General features: G+C 39.3%; 1 long non-coding RNA gene across 2 annotated transcripts in view; it reads right to left on the bottom strand.

Moving 5' to 3' along the window:
* Nucleotides 1-16219, bottom strand: part of LOC138740439 (uncharacterized) — a 64110-nt gene that overhangs the window by 31003 nt on the left and 16888 nt on the right. Inside the window, exon 4 of one of the 2 annotated variants that reach the window (XR_011342911.1) lies at nt 16025-16171. This is a non-coding gene — a long non-coding RNA (uncharacterized lncRNA). Of the gene's footprint in view, nt 1-15939; nt 16172-16219 lie in introns of those variants that run through there. The other variant, XR_011342910.1, reaches the window with a different exon arrangement.

The following is a 16219-nucleotide window of genomic DNA, read 5'->3' as shown; positions in this document are numbered from 1 at the left end:
GCCCTCGTGTATTGTGGAGGGTCATGGCTGTAATGTGACAGCATTGCCCATTACCGGGTCAGAAGACACACCACCTGACAATCAAGGTTTGGCTCCGCCCCACCCTCAGTGCACACCTGACCATTAGCTCCTTTAAGTACCTTTGTACTTGGCCTTGGTAATCATTTAGACCTTGCTGGACTTCCAAGCCCTCCAGTACTCTAAAGAGTGCTACGTACACTTGCTTCTCTCTTTTTGCCATCTCTGAGGGACCACCCTACTTCACTCCAGGCTGAGTACTGTGGAACGACGCTGGAGAAATCATTTGGTAAGGTATGCACTAGCAAAGGGTTGTGAGTTTCTTAGTTAGTGTCCCGAGTAGCATGAAGCTGTGCCTTCACTGAGTCAAGGGGTGGCGAGTATTGTTTCTTTTCCTTGATTGAATGTAACAGCACGGTGTATTCGAGTTCACTGTGGTGTGAGCCTTATCCCTGTTGCGATCTTAGCATGCGCATTTTCTGTGAATAATCATCTACCGACTGTGTTCAGAGTCCTTGCTTCTGAGACCCATCAAATCTGTTCCATCATTCACAACCGGGCCAGCTAGAACTAAAAAAATATAGGAATGATGCATTATTAAAATAATTTTATGATTGGTACACTTTTAGAAAGGAGTTACTGGCCACTCTCTCTCTCTCTCTCTCTCTATTAAAACTTGGTGAGTTGAAGGTTGTCTCTCTCTCTCTCTATTAAAACTTGGTGAGTTGAAGGTTGGCTCTCTCTCTCTATCTATTAAAACTTGGTGAGTTGAAGGTTGGTTCTCTCTCTCTCTCTATTAAAACTTGGTGAATTGAAGGTTGGTTGTATTGAGTTTCTGAAACTGTTTTTATGCTATCATCCTGTTAGAAATTAAAGTACCTTTAAAGAAATTGCTCGAGACAAAAATTGAGAACAAAGAACATTTATTACTACAACAATGCAAAGTTGGGTGCTTCCCCTTACCCTGGGAATACACACAGACACTGGGGCTCACCCAACTTTTATACAGTTGATTTCAGTGTAGGAATACCCTCCCCCTTACATTCTTCTGCCTCCTGCTGGAGAGGTTTGGCATTAGGCAATCCTGCCTGCCTACGTGCAATTTCAGTATACTTGGAGAACCAGGGGGGGTATCCTGTCGGTGTCCCTTCATGTCATTGTCCTTATTCACACCTTCCTGATTCTCGGGGCTACAGTCTCTTGGTATGCGGAGTTGACTCATTCTATCTAGGGTTGGCTAATTTCATATGTATAAATCTGTGTATGGTTAGTTAATTAGAAATGTATGACTTGGTACTTCTGTCCAGGGCTAGGAGACCCTTATCTGATCCAGACTACCTCAACTTCCTACATTCTATTGTACCTTACCATTCCTTATCTTAGTCTTATGGTCTTGTCACAAAGACTAGAAGATTCTTATGTTAATCGTGCTGACTCTGCTTTCCTGCATCCTAACCCCCAAGCTTATCCTGTTTGTACTGGTTACAGCCATTTACTGATGAACTTTAGTTTCTTCCATGTTCATAATTTTAGATCAATTTTCCCATCTCTCACAATCCCATCTTTGTTCACATTATTTCTTGAATCGTTTCTGTCCCAACTCTATGTAGAACAATTTGGCTAACCCCACAATCTTGCTTTCTCTTGGAACCCCTGCAATTTCTTTCTTTCACCTATCCAAGAGAGGAATTTGTCATTGAGACAGAGCATTTGTGGAGTAATCACTGGTGTGGCTATAGAGGTTGATTGGAATTCCAACTTCCATTTAATGAATTCCATATTCTTGCAGGCTTCAAAACATTCAGACTGTGAGCATCACACAGAAAGAAAAAAAGAATTTCAATGAAACGATTGATAAAACAATCAGATATTTATATCAATAATATTTCATTTGATTCTTTAGACTATAGATAGTTAATAACCTTCGTACCGTAACAAGTGTTTAGTGAGCATGCAAAAATATTATCAAAAATTATGAACAGCCCTCTTGTGATGTTGTATTGAAACTGCTGCTTCCTGCTGCAAAGAACACATCACACAGAACTGGTACAGTTAGCTCTTTATTAGACACCAAGTTAACTTGGGAGAACCCTTCCTGCTTTCAACCTTGAAAGCCATCTTCTGGGGTCTCCTGCTAAACAAAGTGATGCATCAACTTTTATACACTTGAGTAAACAAGTTGAACATCATTATTCTACATACAAGTTAAGTAATACCCCTTGTTCCCCCCTCTCCTATTCCCCTATATCAAGGTTGAATAATATATTTCAGAACAGTGAGTTACATTTACTCCTCATTCAGCAAAGACACACACCCCTTATCTTAACTGTCTGCATTCCAAAGCTATCTTTTGGTGCCTCCCGAAAGCCATACCAGTCTGTTATACACTCATGGTGCCCCCTTAATCTTTCAAGCATCAGTGTAATGATAGTGATCGTGGTTACAATGCAACTAGTAATGCCTTACTGTTTGATTAAACTTGGTTGCCAACAGGGGACTGACATACAGTATGCAGGATATGTAATGGAGGCTTGCAGCCTCATGGGATGCCTCGTGGTGCTGTTTACATCAACTTTAAAGAAAAGAACCTTTTCTTTCATCCATGTGTTGTCTTAAGAACTCACACATATGAATACAAGATGAAACATAGTGTCAGAAGTGAGATGAAGGAAATTAGAAAGAAATACTTTAAAAGGTAAAATCTAAAGTCAGCAACTGATCAGGGAAGAGAGGCGAACAAAGTGAAAAATGCAAGGATTACATACACCAGCGAAATTTCAGCTGACAGGTAATGTGGCTGAAAATTGGAAAAGATTTAAATAGCATTTTGGATTGTATTTAGTGGCAATTGGAGCTGATGAGAAAAGTGATAAAGTGAAAGCATCAGTTTTCTTACATGTAGTGGGTGATGAAGTCTTGGACGTGTATAATAACTTCACATTTTCTGCTGAAGGAGACAAAATGAAACTGGAAAACATAATGGAACAGTTTGAGGCATACTGCATATCTAAACATAATGTGACATTTGAGAGGCATAGATTTTTCGCATATATAGAGAAAACGGAAGAAAGCATTGATTAGTATGAGACTGAATTGAGAAACGGAAGCAAAACATGAATTTGGTGGACTGACTGACTAACTGATAAAATACATACTTGTGTGTGGTATTCCAGATAATAGTCTAAGGGAAAGACTGCTAAGAGAGCAAAGTCTAGACCTGGAAAAAGCCATAGCACTCTGTAGGGCTAAGGAAACTATAAAATTGCAGGCAAAAGAGCTGTTCAGTGAAACTAGCTGCAACATGGATGCAGTGCCAACGTGGAAAGAGGTAAAAATCGAAAACCATATTATCGATGCATTATACAAAACCTAGCAAAAAAGTGCCCAGCATATGGTAAAACATGCTCTATGTGCAACAAAAGCAACAATTATGCCCATTGCTGCAGGAACCTAGTGCAACAAAGCAAGGTTCATGCAGTAGATGAAAATGAGAGAAGAATTCTATGTAGATGTTGTGTCTGAAAATAAGAAATAAAACAGAGACTAGATATTGAGATTAAAAGTGAATGACATATACATTTCAGTTAAATTGGATACTGCAACACATATTAATGTAATATCAGAGACTGATTTTAAGAAGATTAGACCCAGACCAAAGATGTATGGAACAAAAATGAAAGTGACAGTTTAATGCGCGTCGAAAGAACCAAAGACTTGTTGATCCAAACCAAGGCTTTTATTAACTAAAAGACTGGAGCATATCACAAGTAGGTTGACCAGTCCAGAATGACCTGGTCTGGCTTGGAGCAATCCTTTAAGATCTGCCAGTAGGTGTGGCTACACTCTCAGCCAGTCACAGTCATCCTACACTACCATCTGTACAAATGTACATATATACATTGGTGATAGAATCTGTACTATCACAGACAGGATATTCAGATATTCAGGAGAATACATGGTCAAAGTGAAACATAAGGACATACTAGCATTCATCATGGTACTGTTACGAGCCCAGAGGACCCCAAAACCCAGCAGCAATAGATATTCACCTAGACAAATGGTTACTTAAACAAAAGTTGCTTTTAATTATCTTTAAACATGAAAACAGAATCACACTTTAACTTATCACAATTGACTTAACTAACCGAACTTAACCTCCTTCTAATTCTAAGCACACATATATGTAATGTGTGTGTAAGTTCAGAAAAGTTCTTTAATTCACAGTCCAATCTCACTTCTCATTCCTCCAAGTTTACTGGTTGCAGGCAATTCTTATACTGTGCACAGAATTTAACATTTATAAAGTTCACCAGGCTTTGGTGCTTGAAAGGTTACCACTCAGGAAGGTTCTTGTCAGTTTTCAGAGAGAGATTTGTTGTTCCTTTTTAATCAGTCACTTCAGTATCTTTCTGACGTAACATGCACCCTGGATTCTCCAAATGATAACCTCTCTCTTATTCCAAGTGAAACATTAGACAGCTAGTCCTCTCCTCTTGCATGAACCACAAGGGCTTTGACCAGGGTAGACTAAGCACTCACAACCCGTCTTCCAAATGGGGTTTTCCACAAACTTGCCGGCTTGTCCTGTTCCAGTCCTAGCTGCTGTGCTGACTATAAAACTGCAGAACTGAATTCTGTCTCTCTCTCGCTCTCTCAGAAAGCCTGTTTTACTCCCTCTGCTTGCAAAACCACATGATCTTCTTTGAACAGCAAGTTTGACTCCAGACAGTCTGTGGCTCCGAGAAGTTCTTTCATCTGTTGCCTTTTTGTAAACAATAATCCATTAGTGAAGTCTCTTGGGCACTCTCCAGCAAAGGCTGTGGGGCCAATATGTCCAGCATTAGCAGAGCTGCAGTATTTAAAATAAGATCTGTTTTAAAGTGTTTGTATGTGACCTACACTAACAAACCTTTCCCAATTTATCTCCTGAAAACATATCTACATACTCTGTCACAGTACCAAAGGATGTACAGGCCATACTAGGTTTAGCAGCCTGTGAGAAACTGAACCTGGTAAAAAGAGTCCTTGTTGTGGAAAGTGAAGGAGAGACAGTCTATGATGAACCCATGAAAGAGTACAATGACCTATTTCAGGGTCTAGGCTGCCTTCCAGGAGAACACGTGATCAGAATGGATAAACGTGTGCCACCAATAATACATCCATGCAGAAAAGTTTCATTTGCGCTTCAAAAGCAACTAAGGGTTTTATTTAATACCTGGTTTAAATCTTCCCAAAACTTTTCCACTTTCTCACATGCCCAAATTGCATGTACTGTTGTTCCCGTTTCCTTCTTGCAATGAAAACATCTATCTGATACTGTTGGGTCCCATTTATTTAACTTTTGGGGCGTGGTGTATAGCCTGTGTAACCAATTATATTGTATCATGCGTAACCTCATGTTTATTGTATTTCTCATAGTTCCGGAGCATAGCTTTTCCTATGTTTCATTCTTTATCTTTATGTTTAGATCTTGTTCCCATCTTTGTTTGGGTTTACAGCTTGTTTCCTCATTCTCTTTCTCTTGCAGTTTGATGTACATGTTTGTTATAAATCTTTTAATTATCATTATGTCTGTAATCACATATTCAAAATTTCTTCCTTCTGGTAACCTCAGTCTGCTTTCCAATTTGTCCTTCGAGTAGGTTTCAGTTGGTGGTATGCAAACATTGTACCGTGAGTTATACCATATTTGTCCTTCATTTGTTCAAAAGATAATAATTTATTTCCCGAAAAACAATTTTCTATTCTTTTGATCCCTTTTCTCTCCCATTCTCTAAAGGAAAGGTTATCTATTGTGAAAGGGATTAGTTGATTTTGCGTCAATATTAATTGGCAGGTATTAAGTAAAATCACAAAAAGCAACATACCAAAAAATCCAGAGATCTTTCTTCTAAGTAATATAAGAAGTAAAGAACTTGGACTCGATTTGGATGGAGCACAAAAAAGATTTATTATGATAGCCTTAGCTGTAGCAAAAAAATGTATTATGTCAACCTGGAAATTAGAAGATAGCCTTAGCTGTAGCAAAAAATGTATTATGTCAACCTGGAAATTAGAAGATAGCCTGAGAATACAGCAATGGTACATAGAAATGAATAAATGTATTCCATTGGAAAAAATAACATATAATTTAAGAAATAACATCATAGTATTCGAACAAATTTGGGAACCGTACAAGGAATATAACAGAGAAGTCCTACCGTGGACCTCCACCGCCTAAAATGACAGAAGAAGAAGAAAATGAAGTGAACTGACCCAGTATGTAAAAGTACAAGACACAAATTTCTTGTTTGTTTTCATTGTGTGATGACATTGTTTAATGGGTTTAACGTATCATATAGGTTGAACGTTGAGTGGGTGGGGAGGGGGGGTGAAGGAGGGAGGGAAGGGAGGGGACTGTGTATATTCAAGAGGGAAATGTTTGTGTGTATTTTGGTTAGTATGGTTCAGAATGTGAAAAATAAAAAAAATTATAAAAAAAAAGCTACTAAGGGCAGAATTGGACAGGATGGAAAGCCTGAACATGATTTAGAAGATGAGCCAACAGAGTGGGTAAGTTCACTCATTTTTGTGGACAAAAAGAATGGAAAGCTTAGAATTTGCTTGGATCCAAGAGGTCTAAACAGAGCAAGAAAGAGAAAACACTTTAAGCTTCTGACACATGAAGAAATCATGTCACAGTTTGCAAATGCAAAGTTTTTCAGCAAATTAGATGCATCTTCAGGATTTTGGCAGTTAAAATTGGATGAAGAAAATTCAAGACTGTGCACATTTGGCAGATACAGGTTCCTAAGGTTACCATTTAGAATCGCCTCAGCTCCTGAAGTGTATCACAAAACTATCAATATGGTCAATGAGCACTTGAATGGAGTTGATACCTCAATGGATGACATCATAGTATAGGGAGCCATGAGAATGGAGCATGATGAGAGACTAAGGAAAGTGCTGGAAGCAACAAGGAAAGCAAACCTGAAACTGAATAGAGAGAAATGCCAGTTTGGGGTGACAGAACTAATATTTGTAGGAGATATTATTGGCAGTGAGGGCATCAGACCAGATCCCAGAAAGGTGTCCACCATTGGGAACATGGCAAGACCGCAATACAAAAAGGACATACAGAGGTATAATGGAATGGTCAACTATATGGGTAAATTCATATCCAACCTCTCAGAAAAGATGGCTCCATTGAGAAGACAAACAGAAAAGAACATTGAATGGGAGTGGAATTATGAGCACGAAAAGACATGGAGGGAACTAAAGAAACTGCTCCCAGAGGAACCAGTTCTGAGGTTTTACAACCCAGCGAGTGCAATCAAGATATCATCAGACACATCATATAGTGGGCTCTGTGCAGTTCTTCTGCAAAAATATGATGACTGGCAACCCATTGCGTAGGCATCACGCTCAATGACAGACACGGAGATTCGATATGCTCAAATTGAAAAGGAGCTGCTCAGCATCACATACGCCTGTGAAAGATTTCATCATTTTGTGTCAGGACAAGCAATCGGTGTAGAGAATTACCATAAGCCCTTGAATGCATTGTTCCAAAAGCCATTAAATGAATGTCCACTGAGAATACAAAGAATGATGATTAGGCTGCAACACTATGCAATGAATGTGGCGTACCCTCCGGGTAAGCTAATATACACAGTAGACACATTGTCTAAAGCTGTTGACATGAGAGAGCCCACAAACACCAAAATGGATGAAGACGTGAATGCCTTCGTGGACACGATCACAAATGCACTGCCCATATCAGATGCAAAAATGGAGCTCATAAAGTCAGAGACAAACAAAGATGAAACACTGAGACAACTGAGAAAAAACATCTTGGATAGATGGCCCAATATGAAGCGGGATAGCTCACCTGACGTTTCAGAGTACTGGTTGAAGACATCATCTACAAAGGAAGCTAAATCCATATCCCAAAGAGTCTGAGAAGAGATTCTAAAAAGGTTCCATGGAGGACATCTCGGAATCAAAAAGTGTATGAAAAGAGCACGAGAGGTGATGTACTGGCCAAGAATCAACAATGATATAACTAAAGAAGTGTCAAACTGTAGAATATCCTGGAAATATCAAGCAAGCAATCCTGCAGAACTACTAAAGCCACACCCAGCACCATACAGACCTTACCAGAGGTAGGTGCTGACCTATTCGAATGTGAAGGGAAGGATTATCTTGTAGTCACAGACTATTACTCCCTATATCCAGAGGTGTGTAAACTGAACACCACCACTGCAGATGCTGTAATAATAGGTATGAAAGCCATATTCTCCAGACATGGTGTGGCAAGCGAGGTCTTCACAGACAATGGACCCCAGTTTTGCAATTTAAAATTCCGACAGTTTGCCAAAGAGTGAGACTTTGTACACACCACATCAAGTCCTCATTTTCCATAGTCCAATAGTCTAGAGGAAAAATCAATACGGACAGTGAAAAGACTGATGAACAAAGCAAATAACATTGGAACAGACTTCTACCAGAGCATGCTAGTAAACCGCACACTGCCACTCAAATGTGGTATGTCACCAGCACAACTCCTTATGGGACAATAGGCTAAGATCAAACTTACCCATTCAGGAGAACCTCCTGGAAACAAAAGAATGGGAGAAAGTAAAGAAGTTCAAAGACTCCTGTTATAGAAAAGCAAAAGTATTACTTTGACAGAGGAACAAAAAATCTACTAGAACTCTGGTGACCAAGTAAGGCTTAAAGACAAAACAAACTTATTGACTCAGAAGAGAACTGTTCTTAGTGAAGTCCAGCCAAGATCATACACCATTCAGACCGATGAAGGTGCTGATCTGTGAAGAAATTGTTGACATCTTCAAATGGTACCAAACACAGTAGATGGAAAGACTGATACTGTTGAACGACCTGAATGCAGATCCGAGAAGACATCATGTGAGGCAACAACTCAGATTCAAGGACAATCAATCAGGAGATCGTCAAGATACGTGAATCCTTCTAAGAGATTCATTGAGCAAATTTAAAGACTCCTGTTATAGGATGAGGTAATGCTATCTTATTCGCTCTTCAAGTTTTAGTGTATGTAAATGTGAACACAAAACAAGTTTTAAAAATGATGATAATGTCGATAATAATGAAAATGTAAGTTCTTGGTATTAAAGTTAAAATTGCAGCGTTAAACAAAAAAAAACATGTTAATTAAAAATAAGCTACTTTTGTTTTAAGAAAGGGAGATGTAATGATAGTGATCATGGTTACAATGCAACTTGCAATGCCTTACCATTTGATTAGACTTGGCTTCCAGCAGGAAGCTAACACAGAGTAGGCTTGCAGCCTCATGGCATGCCTCATGGTGCTGTTTACATCAACTTCAAAGTAAAGAACCTTTTCCTTCATCCATGTGTTGTTTTCAAGATGAAACAATCAGGCTTCCATTTTATGTTTTAACTTACTTTAATATTTCTAAATTATTTTAATATTCACTTTAATACTATAGTGAGACATTCCATTGAGATAGTGAAATCAGCATCAAAATGACTAGTAATTACATTTCCTCCTTGTATCATTAATTTAATTTTAATTTTTAATTTAGTCATACAGCATGGTAACAGGTTCTTTTGGCCCTCAAGCCCATGGTACCCGATTACACTCAATTGACCTGAACCCCCAGTACATTTTTAAATGGTGGGAGGAAAGTGGAGCACCCAGACGAAACCCATGCAAACATGGGAGAATGCACAAACTCCTTACAGATAGTGCCAGATTTAAACCCTGGTCACTGGCACTGTAACAGCGTAATGCTAACTGCTACGCCTACCATGCTGCCCACTTGGGTAAATGTGTATGGAAGGGTGTAGGTTCATGTTTAAGAAAAAAAATAAACAAATTTAATAATGAAACCAACTGTGCAAGGAGGGGGAAATTGCATTGTTTCATGCCCTTCCTTAAGTATTCTTCAACTAAGTTCAAAAGCTCTGGAGAGGCTACAAAAAAAGGTTTGAAGAAGATCACAGGTACAAGAAAAGGATAGGAAAAAGGGAGTGCATGTCCTCAGGAAAGAGAATGCCTAATGATGACAACAGTATTCTTAATGGGTTAGGTGGAGTGGATGAGGAGGAACTTTTCTATGTAGATGAATAACTGCCAAACTCAGTGGTATAAATATTACATTCAAAGTTGTTATAGCGCACCATAATTTTGAATGGTGAACCAACCACAGCAGAATGTGTTGGAAACACTTAACTTGCATAATTGACAGAATCATCTAATTGAATATATGAGAGAAAATAAACAGAAAGGTTGAGATGAAGTTGATCGATTGTGAGGCAACTGGAGTATGAAATGTAAGAGATAAGCTAGACTGCATGGCCTGTTCATGTTTGTACATTCTATGTAATTCATCCAATGTTATTGTTGTGTTACTCCCATATTCAGGAACCCAGTTGGACCAAGCCTTAAATATCTACGAAAAATTTAATTTTTAACACTTGGAATCTTCCAAAATTTCGTGAATCTTTCTAAAATTCTTGACCATTTTTCTTTTCTTTTAAAATCTAATTTTTGACCAGGTTTGTGGCCATTAGCTTTATCATTCCTTAATCTGACTCAGTGCCCGCTTGTCTGATGCTTGCATTATGATGTACATACAAATTATTATTGTTGATTGTTCACAAGGGAGATAAAATAAATATGGTATGTGAAATTGTCAGTATTAAATGATGATTAATGGAATATTTCCTTCTTATCATCCACCAAGTTGATATTTCTGTTTGTGGTAGATTTCCTATTCACCAATTAAACACTGGTTAAGTCACTCACAGTATTAATTTATTCCATATCTTCGACAAATTCTTCCCCCTGTTATTCATATGTCTATTCAGTCTTTATTCACTCCTTTCTCTGTTATTCTTTTCTTCAATTAATCCTTGCTTTTTTCACATAAAAGATGGGAGCAATATGCATTTTTTCAAATCTCTAACCACTTTCCTGCCACATTCCATCAACAACATCCTACGTATCACATTCATTGAAAAGATAGATGCTCTATATATGATGAAATTCTCTACACCCTTGTTGTATAGAAAGTAGATTGCTCAAAGGCATTAGTCTAGATATAATTTTCTTAATCGGTCTCTGCATTGAAAGTTTTTTTTCTGTGTATTCCATGGACACTTAATTGCTTGTAGTCCTTACAATCACAACAAATCTGTGCAAGCATATAGCGCAAATTGAACTACCATTTTAATTGTCCTTTTACCATCAGGCCTCTATCCTCTGGAGGAAATCATTCCACATAATTACAATGAATTCAACTTTAATTGGCAAGAGTAAAGAAGAAAAAAAAACACTAATCACCTTCATGATTGCTATAAACTGTCCTGAGGGATTGCAGTGAACAACAGGCATACAAACTTGTTCACTTGAAGAATTTATTAGACCTTCTATTCTTTCTGTAGAGTATTGTGAAGTGGTTTGTGAACTATTATTGTAGAGTTGCTGAACTTCGCATTCAGTAATCTCCAGGAATTACCAAGAGTTTTGTAACTCATGTAACTTCTTGAGTGAAGAGTAACTATCAGTGCATGTGCTGACATTGCATCTACAATCACATATACATAGTGCCCTCCATAATGTTTGGGACGAAGACACATTTTTCCTTCATTTGCCTCAATGCTCTGCAGTTTTAAATTTGTAATCAAACATTCACATGTTATTAAAGTGCACATTCCTGATTTTATTCAAGGTTATTTGCATATTTAGGTTTGACCATTTAGAAATTGCAGCACTTTTAAAATATAGACCCCTCATTTCAGGGCAACATAATATTTGAGACATTTAATTAGTTATGTTTCAGATTTCAGATTTATTTATTGTTAGGGATCACATGAGAGATCACAACTTGACATCACATACAGCCCTGAGATTCCTTTTTCTTTCAGGCATGGCAGAAATACCACTATTTGGTAGTACAAAAAATAAACTGTACACAGCATAAACATGTAAGCAAACAAAGAACTATAAACAGATAATGAATGTAAACAAATTGACTGTGCAATACAGAGAGAACAAAAAGAAAATCAATCAAGTAAGACTTCTTAAATGAGCCTCTGATTGAAATTTGTCATTGAGGAAACTGATGGTGGAGGGGTAGCAGCTGTTCCTGAACTTGGTGATGTGAGTCTTGATGGCAGCAGTGAGAACAGAGTGTGTGCTAGGTGGTGAGGGTCTTTGATAATTGCTGCTGCCCACCAATGCCAGTGTTCCCTGCAGATGTACTCGATAGTGGAAAGAGTTTTGCATGTGATGTTCTGGGCTGCATCCATTACCTTTTGCAGGGGTATTGATGTTCCAATACTAGCCAGTCAGCACACTCTCCACCACACTTCTGTAGAAATTTGCCAGGGTTTCTGGTGTCATACCAAACCTCCACAAACTCCTGAGGAAGTAGAGGTGCTGATGTGCTTTCTTCATGATGCCATTGATGTTTTGGGTCCAGGAAAGATCCTCTGAGATAGTGACTCGCAGCAACTTAAATTTGCTCACCCTCTCACCTCTGATATACCCCTGGCTTTCATTTCCTGAATTCAACAATCAGCTCCTTAGTTTTGGAGACATTGAGTGCTCAGTTGTTGGTGCATGATTCAGCCAAATTTTCAATCTCCACCTGTATGCTGATTCATTCCCTTCCTTTAAACAATCTGCTACCCTGGTATCATTTGCAAATTCATAGATGGTGTTCTTCTTTGGCTTGGCTTCGCGGACGGAGATTAATGGAGGGGTAATGTCCACGTCAGCTGCAGGCTCGTTTGTGGCTGACAAGTCTGATGCGGGACAGGCAGGCGTGGTGGCAAGGGAAAATTGGTTGGTGTTGGGTTTTCCTCCTTTGTCTTTTGACAGTGAGGTGGGCTCTGCGCTCTTCTTCAAAGGAGGTTGCTGCCCGCCGAACTGTGAGGCGCCAAGATGCACGGTTTGAGGCGATATCAGCCCACTGGCGGTGGTCATTGTGGCAGGCACCAAGAGATTTCTTTAGGCAGTCCTTGTACTTTTTTGGTGCATCTCTGTCTCAGTGGCCAGTGGAGAGCTCGCCATATAACACTATCTTGGGAAGGCGATGGTCCTCCATTCTGGAGACATGACCTACCCAGCGCAGTTTGATCTTCAGCAGCGTGGATTTGATGCTGTCGGCCTCTGTCATCTCGAGTACTTCGATGTTGGTGATGAAGTCGCTCCAATGAATGTTGAGGATGGAGCGGAGATAACGCTGGTGGAAGAGTTCTAGGAGCCGTAGATGATGCTGGTAGAGGACCCATGATTCGGAGCCGAACAGGAGTGTGGGTATGACAACGGCTCTGTATACGCTAATCTTTGTGAGGTTTTTCAGTTGGTTGTTTTTCCAGACTCTTTTGTGTAGTCTTCCAAAGGCGCTATTTGCCTTGGCGAGTCTGTTGTCTATCTCGTTGTCGATCCTTGCGCAGAGAACAAAACAAAGGACTCTACATTACCTTTGTTGACCTCACTAAAGCCTTCGACTCCGTGAGTAGGAAAGGGCTTTGGCAAATACTAGAGCTCCTCGGATTCCCCCCAAAGTTCCTCACATGGTTATCCAACTGCACGAAAACCAACAAGGTCGGGTCAGATACAGCAATGAGCTCTCTGAACCCTTCTCCATTAACAATGGCGTGAAGCAAGGCTGCGTTCTTGCACCAACCCTCTTTTCAATCTTCTTCAGCATGATGCTGAAACAAGCCATGAAAGACCTCAACAATGAAGACGCTGTTTACATCCGGTACCGCACAGATAGCAGTCTCTTCAATCTGAGGCACCTACAAGCTCACACCAAGACACAAGAGCAACTTGTCCGAGAAGTACTCTTTGCAGATGATGCCGCTTTAGTTGCCCATTCAGAGTCAGCTCTTCAGCGCTTGACGTCCTGTTTTGCGGAAACTGCCAAAACGTTTGGCCTGGAAGTCAGCCTGAAGAAAACTGAGGTCCTCCATCAGCCAGCTCCCCACCATGACTACCAGCCCCCCCCCCCCCTCACATCTCCATCGGGCACACAAAACAGTCATAGATGTAAAGTGAGTAGAACGGGACAAAGAACACAGCCCTGTGATGCTCCAGTACTGATGAAGATTATGGAGGAGAAGTTCACTGATGTTTAGTACTTTTATGAATATCCCTTGCATGCTTGAAGTCTGTGATTTCATAGACATCACCAGGTACTGAGTATCTTCTCTGGTGATGCTCTGCCAGGCCTCTACTGCAGCCATCTTCAGATCCTGCTTGTTTGAGGGGGGTTGTCCCCTTAAGTTTTCTCTTCAGCATATGGAAGGCATGCTCAATTGGATTTAGATCAGGTGACTGGCTTGGCCATTCAATAATTTTCTCGTTTTTAGCTTTGAAAAACTCCTTTGTTGCTTCAGCAGTATGTTTGGAATTATTGGCTTGCTGTAGGATGAAACGCTGTCCAAGGAGTTTGGATGCATTTGCTCGAATTGAGCAGATGAGACGTTTCTGTGCACCTCAACATTTATTTTGCTACTGTGATCAACAGTTACATTATCAATGAAAGTAAGTGTGTCAGTACCTGTGGCAGCCATTCCCAGGTCATAACACCTCCTCCACCATGTTTCACAGATGAGTTGGAATGCTTTGGTTCTTGGACAGTTCCTTTATGCCTCCACACTTTGCTCTTTCCATCACTCTGATACAAGTTAATCTTGGTCTCATCTGTCCACAAGATATTTTTTCCAGAGTTCTACAGGCTCTAAATACTTCTGGGCAAACTATAATCTGGCCATCCTGTTTCTGTGGCTAACTAATGGTTTAAATCATGCAGTGTAGCCTCTGTATTTCATTGACACATCCATACCTGCCTCCTGATCTGTTTCTGATCTGTTGGCAGGATGTTGGAGATTTTTATTTATTATGGTAACAATTCTTCTGTATTTAAAAAGTGATGGTCTTCCTAGGCTGACCAGTTTACTGAGCTCACCAGTATGCTCTTTCTTCTTATTGATGTTCCAAACAGTTGATTTTCATAATCCTAAGGTTTGGTTAATGTCTCTTACTCTTTTATTCTTGTTTTTCAGCTTTATAATGGCTTCTTTAACTTTCATAGGCACAACTCTTTTTCAACATGTTGAAAAATGGTAACTACAGATGCCAAAGATGGTCAAAAGCTCAAGAGCAAGCCTAGCTCTCTTATACATTTGCTGTTGGAGAAACATCAATAAAAGTTAATTTAAACTTAACATCACCAATGAAACAATTAAACTTACCTGAGTAATTACAAACACTTGTGAAGCCGAATGTCCCAATAATTATAGTGCCCTGAAATGGGGGAAAAAGTGTGGTAATTTCTTCATGGTCAAATCAAAATACTTCAATGAAATCTGGAATGTGCTCTTTAATCACATGTGGATTGTTTGATTCCAAATTTAAAACTGTGGAACACGGGCAAATAAATGAATAAAGTGTCTTTGTCACAAGCATTATTGGATGGCACTGTTTCTGGTTTATTTGTATGTTCATACAGCTTTGTCACAATATTGCACTAATTAGCCTTATGAACTGTGTCTCCCTTCTTGGATTCAAGATAGGGGGGAAAAAACAAGTTCATCTCTTGCTGCAATTACTTCTATTTGAGCTTGATATCTCTGATTACTGCAGATGTACCAATTCAAATATTGTGCCTTATTGGTCTATATTTTCAGTATCTCATATGCATAAACTGCTTTGGCAATTCCCAAAAGGCTGTCAGGATGTTTCTCATGCTTTTGCTGGGATTTGTTGTATATTCAAGAATGTTTGAAGTCTGTGACACATCAATAGCACCATCTTCCAAGCTACTTATATAATTTCGTCAAGTTCACGTTTATAATCATCTGACTGTACATGTACAACTGATAAAACAGAATTTCTCCAAACTACAGTGCACACACATACACCCACAATACACAGTATATAAACATCATTTATATACAAAAAGAAAATTTTTAAAAATGTATAATTTTTTAGGATGATTTACTTGGTTACAGGATGCTGTTCATCACTCTCACAGCCTGCGGGAAGGAGCTATTCCCATTCCTGACGGTCCTGATTTTGATCCTCCTGTATCTTCTTGGTAGTCGGTCCAAGTTACGAGGTTGAAAGGGTCTTCTTTAATTCTTTGAACCTTATTTAAGCAACAATCCTGGTAAATGCCATCAAAAAAAAGTAAACA

Source organism: Narcine bancroftii, chromosome 8 (genome assembly GCF_036971445.1).
Source record: "Narcine bancroftii isolate sNarBan1 chromosome 8, sNarBan1.hap1, whole genome shotgun sequence".
Classification (NCBI taxonomy): Eukaryota; Metazoa; Chordata; class Chondrichthyes; order Torpediniformes; family Narcinidae; genus Narcine; species Narcine bancroftii.
Note: the sequence above shows the minus strand (reverse complement) of the source record. Positions and strands in the feature narration are given on the sequence as shown.